General features: G+C 47.1%; 1 protein-coding gene across 2 annotated transcripts in view; it reads right to left on the reverse strand.

Annotated features, from left to right (window-relative positions):
- Positions 1-9,633, reverse strand: part of KIAA1549 (KIAA1549 ortholog) — a 147,475-nt gene extending 137,842 nt beyond the window's left edge. Inside the window, exon 1 of one of the 2 annotated variants that reach the window (XM_048500175.1) lies at positions 8,726-9,633. The gene's annotated coding sequence lies outside the window, so the exon portion shown is untranslated. The remainder of the gene's footprint in view (positions 1-8,725) is intronic. The other variant, XM_048500176.1, reaches the window with a different exon arrangement.
- Between the last annotated feature and the right edge of the window lie 480 nt (positions 9,634-10,113).

Here is a 10,113-nt window from a genome sequence, read left to right on the forward strand (position 1 = left end):
AAGACAAAGTGCTTGCTGTAAGCAGCAACAGAGGATCTACTGAGAATTAGGAATGAATGGGGTTCCATAAACTTTCTGACCATCAGGAAATATTTTGCATAAGTTAGACCCTTACAGAAATCTCACACCTGGATTGAGCTGTGAACCAAGGGTTTTCCAAGATTCTGGTGTCCTAGACACCAGACTGCACTAGCTGCTATGACCCATACAAATGAAAACTTTCAATAACTACATAAAATTACCATCCCTACACAACCAGAAGAGCAACAGATTCATGTATTCAGGCGACAGACTTTCAGTGTGAGGCGTCCTGCTGTCAGAAAAGAGATTGCAAGTTTTTAGCTCTCCTCTGCATTATCAACCCACAAACAAGATGGCCAGCCATAATTTGAAAGCCCAGAATAAAATATAAACCTTCCATGTGCCATCTTATCAGCCTCCAGCCAACTGTCACATATAAATCTCGGTTTTGTAGACTGTGGCAGGGCTGCCTTTTTTGTGTGCGTGCATGAACGTCAAGGGAGAAATTATGTGCACCCTTCTTTTACACACTGTGAAGAATGCAAGATGGCACTAAGAAAGATTGGAAAGGACTGCAGCTGCTGATTATTCTTCTCTTTCTGCTAATGAAAGTGACCCATAAAACAACAAGCTTTGTGAAGGTCAAGGAGTCAAGACCCTCCAGCCATCTACAAATCTGCCAGTTCCCACAAAGGACCAGGTAGTTGGGAAGCACACATAATGACAACCATATTTTTAAAGAGGTTGTGTGAACCCTTCCAGGCATTCAGAATCCTCCCTTTGCATCTTCTGCCAATGATGCGAATTTCCTTTTGGAGCTCAAATCCACATGAACAATTTTTTATTATTATTCAGGTCATTTATACCCAGCCTTCCTCTGATGCAGGGATCAAAAACAGCTTACATGGTTCTCCTCAATGTCTTTATCACAACAATGTTGTGAGGTTAATTCAGCTGAATGTGTGTGACTGGCCTAAGGTCACCCAGTAAGTTTCCATAGTAGAGTGGAGATTCAAACACAAGTCTCCAGATTCTACTGTGACGCTCTAACCACTCCACCCCACCCGCATTACTATACTACATCAAAGCAATAATTTGAACGCACCGAAAGCCTTATTTTAGTTTTTCAAACTGTGAATCCTAATGTTATCTAACCAAGCTGTTTCCCCACAGCTCTCCCATTTGAATGGATGATATTTGTGAATTCATCTGACTAAATCAGGGGTGTCCAACTCTGGCGCTTCAGATGTTCATGGACGACAATTCCCATCAGCCCCAATTCCCATGGCCAATTGGCCATGCCACCAGGGGCTGAAGGGAATTGTTGTCCATGAATATCTGAAGCGCCGGAGTTGGACACCCCTGGACTAAATAAAAGTATTAATAATACTGTTTGTTCACAGGGAATACCACTATTTTTAATTAGCAGGCTATTTTGAATACATTTTTACAATAACTTTTCAGCCACTTGCCATTCAACAGAAAATAGTGCTTATGTGGAAAAGAAATGGTGCAACAAAAGAATTTTAATTAGATGGATGTGACCCCAGGTTGGAAAATGGATTTGCTTTAAAAATAAGTGACATTTAGTACTCTCTTAATTCAAGACGATCTGTCACAAACAGCGTTCATAATTGAGCCTCCAAATGACAGGTGGGTGTACCCTTTTGCAGCATACGCTGTTTTCACAGTGGGAGATAATGCAACAGCGCTTCATAACACAGGCCAACCCTTCTTCAAATGGCATGGAAGGCAGCACTAATTATATGTAGGGAGACTTGAGAAGAAAATTAGCTAGAACTTTAAACTATCATGCTTTCTCTACCTATAAAAAGTTTTTTGCTCATCAGTATATTAAGAACATTATATGGTGCTCTATTTCAGCAGGTGTGAAAAAGAATGCAAAGACTTCTGACGCATATATACCCTCGTCTGAAGAAGACGCCTTTGAAGCAATCAATATGAAAAATTTCCCTCCCATTCAGCAAAAACTCAACTCATGAAAAACTGGTTCTAAAGATTTTCTCTGGGCAAGCTGAAACATCTTCCACTTTCCACTGATCTGCGTTTTCCAGGGAGAAAAATCCAATTCCAATTTAAATAATGTAAAAACTTTTAGCAAAATTTAATGTCAACAAAAGAAGGCAAGCACAACACAGAGAAGAACTGGAATTTTTCCACATCGCACACTTAGCCTATCTAACATGATTTGCTGCACAACAGTCCAACAACTATAGATAAACATAAGGGGGCAGAAAATTTTCCATGATAAAATACTGAATCAGAAAATTTTGACTGGAAAATTTTCTACCCCAAATCACTGTTTTTTTGTGAGAAAACTTCATATGAAATGGAAAACTAAATCCAAATGTACTTCTATGTGTTCAACTTCTTGGGCTATCACAACCATGAAAATGCTACACAGGTTATTGAATTGTGTGAGTCCTGGAATAAGAATTCACAGGGAAACACCACTAACCACCTTCCTACTGGATCCAGCCTATGTGTTTCATATGAACAAACTCTCAATTACAGAACAACAAGGAGAATTTAGCACCATTTAAGACAATGTTTCTAGATGACAATTTTGTAACTAGCCTTCAGCATGTGGTTCTGTAAAATTGACCAGATTGGTTGGGTTGTGACCATAGAAGAGGGGAATCCCAGAGTGCTGTTGATGCTTTAAAGAGCATTTTTATTGTTGTTTTCACCTTTGAAAACTTTTGAGAACTCACTCCTCACCACCACATACACACTCAATGTTTACTTATGTTATTGGAGCCAGAGATAAAACACACATTTATCTTAATCCAGTCAGAATGTATACCCTGCTTTTCTCTCCAAAGTGGCTTACAGCAGCATTCTCCCTTCTTTCATTTTATCCTAAAGCAATCTTGTGAAGTACATTAGGCTGAGAGTTTATGTCTGGTCCAAGGTCATCCAGCAGGCTTCCACAAGCAACTGAGGATTCGATTCCAGGACTTCCAGATTCTAGCCCAAAATTCTAACCACTACACCATGCTGGAAATTTGATGTATGCTGTTGTAACTACTGGATGGACAAAACAAACAAAAAGATTTGAAAACAGGCTTTTATTTTATTTTTTTTAATCCCTTAGAAAACAACACAAATTGAAATCATTTCTCAATGAAATATAAGCATAAATATTAAAGCCCATCTATCCCTTACACAGCCTATCTAACCCTTAAAGCTGTATCCAACACCTGCAGTGTTACAAACATGTACATCAAGTAAAATCTCCTTCTTTGCTGGTAACAGATGTCTTCATTCTCTGTAGTAGAGAAATGTTGATGTTCCACTATGTTAAGACAGGGCAAGACTTCACTATTGTACAAATTAAGCAATTAAACAATAAAACCCTCTAGATAAATTGTCAGTTTCAACTACATGATACGAAACCATGCAGCTCAGGCTAGATCAGTGGTTCTCAACCTTCCTAATGCTGCGACCCTTTAACACAGTTCCTCATGTTGTGGTGACCCCCAACCCTAACATTTATCCATTTTACAGATGGAGAACACTGATGCAGAGAGTCTTAGGCAACCCCTGCGAAAGGGTCGTTCGACCCCCAAAGGGGTCCCAACCTCCAGGTTGAGAACCACTGGGCTAGATACACATGAAATAAGGCATGAATTATTAAGTCATTACAAGAATATAGACCAGGATAGTTTTTTTTAAGCACACTATTCCAAACCAGCAAATACTCAGCCAGTTTTACATTGCTGCCAGATTTATAACTGCCCAGCAGAGGAACCAAAGACCACTTGCACGTCACTAAAACAAAAGAGTGAAAACTAGAAATCTCTCTCTCAGCAGAAGAAAATGCATAGACTTGTATGCATCTCTTAGCAATGTATACAACACTCAAATACCATTTTAACTACATTTCTGCAAACAACTGATGGGCATACAAAACAGGCAGAATAACAGGGAGTACATCGGTAACATTACAACAGTACACAATCACATAAACTGTAGTCCAATCTTAACTTCAAGATTCCAGACTAAATTCTGAAAACCAGAATTAAGGAAGAGGGAAACGTTAGATGCATTAAGTAAAACAACTTCTACCCACTATACTGGTGTGTGTGTGTGTGGGGGGGGGGGGATTATATGTAGCCAGTCCTATTGTTCACAAAGCACCTGCTCTGGGGTAGCACTGATCTACCATCTGCCTCCCTATTGCAGGAGGGGAAACAGGAAATAAAGTACAGCAGCTTATGCTCTGGCCGGGAACAATGTCTGTGCAGAAGTCACTTTCAGATTGATAAAGAACTAGCAAGAAGATTGAGGTTTAAAAAACAATAAGGAAGAAATGGTTGAGCTCAAGAGACAAAAGAAGCAGGAAAGTTTCTGGAAAATAAGGATGGCACGATTGTATGATGGCCAAAGATGCTCAGAACTTTTGTATAGCAATGTCAGGACATTCACCCAAAAGTCACCCTTCCTACACACCACACCAGTTTTCTGACTACAACCTGTGCACAACTTTTGCAAATCAGGGCCACAAGACAAAGCATTCTCAGCTACTTTTAATCACAGCTCTCCTAGCCAGAGGCCTCAAGTGACATCTTGTCTCTTTCCCCAACCCATCCCTGCTGCCTCCATATTCAGAGGCAGTAAACCCAGGTTAGTAGGTATCATCGGTGAAAGTCCTTGACCTATATGCCCTATTTGTTGGTCCTCCAAGGCAACTAGCCAATCACTGTGTAAAACAGGATGCTGGACTAGATGAACCACTGGTATGATCCAGCAGGGCTCATCTTATGTACTGTAAGAAGCACATGTTGCCCTTCCCAAAAGAAAAAAAAGTACTAGATCCCAGTGCTGTGAGTACTTTTAAACAATGAAAGAACTGAGAGCTATAACCCAGAGCACTGGAAACATGGCAGAAATGGTGAGAACTGGTTTTCATGTTACAAGCTGCAAATCCAGTTAAAACCAGAGAGAATGGCTAATTGAAAAGTCTCCAATACAAACTTTTCCCTTAGGAATGCTATAAGTTCCTAGAGCAGGGGTCCCCAAACTTTTTAAACAGGGGGCCAGTTCACTGTCCCTCAGACTGTTCGAGGGCCGGACTCAAAAAAACAATGAACAATGCACAAATGATTGTAAAATGTTTGATTTCACCTTTCAGCCTTTCTGTCATGGTCTATTTTTAGAACAGTGACCAAAGTATGTCAAGTACAGGGTGGGCTCCAAATATTGTTGGGGAGGCTGTGGAATACCTTCCCCTGAAAAAAAAAGCAGAACTTTCCCAATGAAGCATTCCATCTAACCCAGGATCAGGTATCTTCCTGGGTTCTTTCCTCCCTAGCAGCCAGTGAGCGATTCGCCAGCCTGGCTGATGCCAATGGGAGTGAGGTGGAACAGAAAGCCTGAGAGCAACACATGGAGTAGCCGAGAGGGAAGGGCGGAGCAGGCGTTGCCACGTGTAAGGTTTCCAACTCTGGGTCAGAAAATTCATGGAGATTTGGGGGTGCAATCTGAGAAAGGCTGGGTCTGGGGTGGGGAGCCCACCGTCCAAATTAGTCATTTTCTCTAGGAATTGATCTCTGTCACCTGGAGGTCCGCTGTAATTCTGGGATATCTCCAGGCCTCCCCTAGAGGTTGGCTACTCTTACATAGAGGTAATATCCACAAATATGTCTCCTGCCTGCAGCAACTCCAGTCACAGAAAAAGAGCAGACCTGTGGGCATTGCCTTGTTGCATAGGGGAGAAAAGAGCCCATGAACCCAAGGGAGCCGATCTGGCAGACCCCGAAGGCCGTGGGTATATCCAGAGCTCTGTTTTCCCTCCAGCAGACCCAACAGTCAAAGCCACGGAGGCCCGTTCGCAGCCTACCAGCCAGTCCCGCAGGGTGGGGGGTGGGGATTGCCCTGTTTGCTTTCAGCTGGCCTTGTTGGCAGGGGCAGAGGTGGGTAGCCCCATTCTTGGGTTGTGGGGGGCCTGAAGGCAGACAAGCGACTGCAACCACAACAACCCAGTGGGAAACCCTCCCGCGCCGCCAGACCCGAGCCCTACATCAATGGCCGTTGGGGCCGGTTCCTCCTCTCCCTCGAGACCCCACTGCACATGAATGGAGCCATCACCGCCATGCCTGGCGGGCCAGATTAATTCCTTCAGGGGGCCACATTTGGCCCCCTGGCCGTAGTTTGGGGACCCCTGTCCTAGAGCCTTGAACAGGCAACTGTTCTAATCTTTTGCACCATGCTGCTATTTCTCCCTCACCTTACGTGATTCCCAAATGCTCTCATGTTCCATACCTACTAAAGTTTGCTATCAGGTCATTTTTGGAGGTGAATGGGAGGAAAGACACTTCCTTGTATATCAGTGGCCCTGTTTTACTGCCTTGCTGAAAGGTACTTGACTATGAAGTTCACTGTCAGAAGGAATAAGAGTATACATATCACTAACCATACATCCAAAATGTCTAGTAAGACATTGCTATTGTTTTCCATATCTGTCTAGGCCAGTGATGGCGAACCTTTTCGAGACCGAGTGCACAAATTGCAACCCAAAACTCACTTATTTATCGCAAAGTGCCAACACGGCAATTTAACCTGTATACTGAGGTTTTAGTTTAGAAAAAATGGTTGGCTCCAAGGTGTGCGTTACTTGGGAGTAAGCTTGGTGGTAGTCATTGGCTTTCCTTTGAAGCAACCATGCAGTGCTTCAAATGGGTGAATCATGACCCTAGGAGGGTTTACTCAGAAGCAAGCCCCATTGCCAGCAACTGAGCTTACTCCCAGGTAAAGGATCACGCTTTAGTTCTTCACATGAAAATCAGTGGGGTTTAACAGAGTTACCCACACTGCTTCCCCGCTCTGTCGCCTGAGCTGTGGAGGCTTATCTGGAGAATTCAGATTAGCCTGTACACTCCCACACATGCCAGCTGGGTGACCTTGAGCTAGTCACAGCTTCTCGGAGCTCTCTCAGCCCCACCTACCTCACAGGGTGTTTGTTGTGAGGGGGGAAGGGCAAGGAGCCCTTTGTAAGCCCCTTTGAGTCTCCTGCAGGAGAGAAAGGGGGGATATAAATCCAAACTCTTCTTCTTCTTCTTCCCCAAAACTAGGACTTAGGTTTAATGCTAATAATCAATCCCAGCAGCCCAGGCCAGCCTAGATGTATGTGGGGGCACTCTGTTTGCACGTGCCCACAGAGAGGGCTCTGAGTGCCACCTCTGGCACCCGTGCCATAGGTTCGCCACCACTGGCCTAGGCAGACCCTTGAGATGTAGTTCAAGAAGGCAAAAACATTAATCAGCAAACGGAACAAAAGCATACATCAGCAAACGGTAACCGCTCTCTCAGAAGTCTACAGTCTTTAGGATGACATTCTCTTGTGGTTAAAACACATAAACACTCAGAAGAAGAAACAGAGAGGAATATATGAAGCTGTCTTATACCAAATCATATCTTTGATCCATTTAATTCAGAAATGTTTACTCCACGGGCAGCACAGTGGCCTGTGGATCTCCAGCAGAGGAAGGCTATCTGCCACTAGAATTTTTTTAGCTAGGAGATGAAAGGAATCAAAACCAGGCCCTTCTGCATCCAAGGGATGCTCTCTACCCGTTGAATCCCAGCCTTGCCTCTTGCCTTCTTTCAACAAGCAGAAGCCTACATCAAGCATCCGTCTGCAACAGTTTAGCAACTGTATTACAACTTTATTGGCAATTGAGGAATAAACAAAAAAAACAAGAGAAAATGTTTCTGCTTTTTAAAGTACTGAGAAAACACAAACACACAAATTATTAGAGTTATTGTTTGATGGCAAAGCCCAGACCTATTATGTGGTGTTTATTTTTTTTGGAAGAGGGCAGTGTTTAGTCTTACAAGGTTGTATACTGGATTCATTTCCCAATTTTAACACTTTGGTTCCACACAGAGCTCCAAATAAATACATCTGGAATCTTAGAAATGTTACTACAAGCTAATAAGCTGATATTTCTACATCAAGGCACTTTTTTGGGGGGTGGGGACCCACTCTCACCCATTCTTCAGAAATGTGCAAACCACAAATGGACTCCGATGACATCATATAAGATCCACATTTCCAGGGGTAAAGTGGAAGCCTGTCTCTAATGGTTTAACTCCATTTCAAGAGGATCGGCTTCCTACCTTCTTTCCATAGAGGGGTAGAGTTTTTGTTCAGCTTCCTAATCAGTTTTTAATGAAGAACGGCTTTCCTTTTTCTCCAAAATGCACGGATTTCCTCCTCCCATCCTCAGATTTACCAGCACAAGCCCAGAACAGTCACTGCCTGTACAGCACCACCTAAATAACAGGCACTCTTTCTCAGAGGCATAAAACACAAGCCGGCCCAAAAAATAATGGTTTCCAGGAATTCTGCAGCCAGTTTTTATTGTTTTGCTATATATAGGCTATGTTGGGAACACTGTTAAGGTAGAAAGAAACAGTCACCTTTTGGGGGACACACACACAACGGAAACACAATTGCAACATCGCCACATAAGGCAGAGATTGATCCTTAAAGAGCAATCAATTGCAGCATGAATTGGAAATGCAAAGCAGCAGGGGACTGGAGAGAGAGCTAGGGCATGTATTGGCCTTCGCAGTCCCAACAAAAGAAGCCGGAAAGCAAGGGGAGGAGGAGGGGGGGGGTCAGGTAGCATCGGGGAATCTCTCCCCCCTCCGCCCTTCCACGGTTTCTTCTTACCTGCTACTGGGGCAGCCAGAGAGGCCGGCAAGGCCAGCAGCGCAGGCAGGAGGACAGGCAGCCCCGTCCAAAGCACCAGGCGGCGGGCGACGCACCAAGGCGGCCCCGGGCAGCAGAGCACCAGCGTGACCAAGGCAACCGTGAAGCATGTCATCCCATCCATGGCAAAGCCCAGCATCAAGTCATCCTCTCGGCCACCGCCGGCATCCCCTGGACGGAAAGGCTGGGCAGGCTTCCCGCCTCCTCCTCCTCTGAGCATTCAACCCCAGCCGGCAGGCAGGCGGGCGGGCGGGCGGGCAGCGACCAAAGGCATGGGGTGGGGGGGAGAGAAGGGGGTTCCGCAAGCCCCTCCCCGCCCAAGGCAGCCCCGGCGGGGGTGGAGACGAGCGCTGAGGCGGGGGAGCGGAGGCAGCCGCGACCCCGGCGGCAGGGAGGGAAGCGGGGGAGGGGGCGACTCTGCTTGGGACCCTCGTCTGGGCAAGCGTGGGTGGCTGGAGAGAGGAGGAAGGCGCGCCGGAGGGAAGCAAACGGGGCGCCCCGACCGGGAGGGGGAAGAAGAAGACGCCGCTCCCTCAGCACGGCCACGCCGAGGGGACGGGCAGAAAAAGAGAGGCTCCTGGCGGGTCTGCTCCGGAGCTCTGGCCGGGGGGAGGCGGCGAAGGTAGGGGTGGGCAGGCTGGCCGGCGGAGACGCCTCGGCCCAGCCCGGTCCTTCACGTGGGAAAGTGGCGCTGCCGCCGCCGCCGCCGCCGCCGCTTCTGGGGCGCCTCCCTCTCCTCCACCGCCAGCCCACCCCTCAGCTGCCCGGCGGCGCTCCAGATCGAGGAGGGGAGGGAGGGAGCCGGCCAGCAGTCGAGCAGGCAGCCCCCAGCACCTGTGCGCGCGCGCGCGCGAGTATGCGCGTCTCCCAAAGGGAGACAGCGGGAGCGCGCCTGGAAAGGAGCGAGGGTGGGATGGCTCCAGAGCGCGGCCTGGCCCAGACGGGCAGAGAGACGGAGAGCGCGCGCCCAAGATCCCCAGCTTGGGCAGTCTAGTTTGAGCGAGCGAGCGCGCCCCCGCGAAGGCAGGGGGAGGAGGGGCAGAAGGAGAGCCCTTTTCATTAACAAAACAAGACAGAGGGAGAAGGAGGGGGAGGGTGGCGTCACCACGCGCGCGCTCCGCCTTCCCACCCCAGCCTCTTCCCGCTGCAGCTCTTGCGCTGCGCCACCCCTGCGAGTTGCGGGGGCGGTCGGCCGCGGCGTGCCCAGCAAGGAGAAAGTGGAGGGGATGCCTTTTTTCCACCCTCCTCCACGCCGCCCTGCTGCGGGAGGGCGGGCCGCTCCCCCTCTCCCCCGGCTCGCAAGGCTCCCCGCCTCCTCCCGCTGAAACAAAAAGCAGAGGGGCAAGCCT

Source organism: Sphaerodactylus townsendi, linkage group LG06 (genome assembly GCF_021028975.2).
Source record: "Sphaerodactylus townsendi isolate TG3544 linkage group LG06, MPM_Stown_v2.3, whole genome shotgun sequence".
NCBI classification, from domain to species: Eukaryota; Metazoa; Chordata; class Lepidosauria; order Squamata; family Sphaerodactylidae; genus Sphaerodactylus; species Sphaerodactylus townsendi.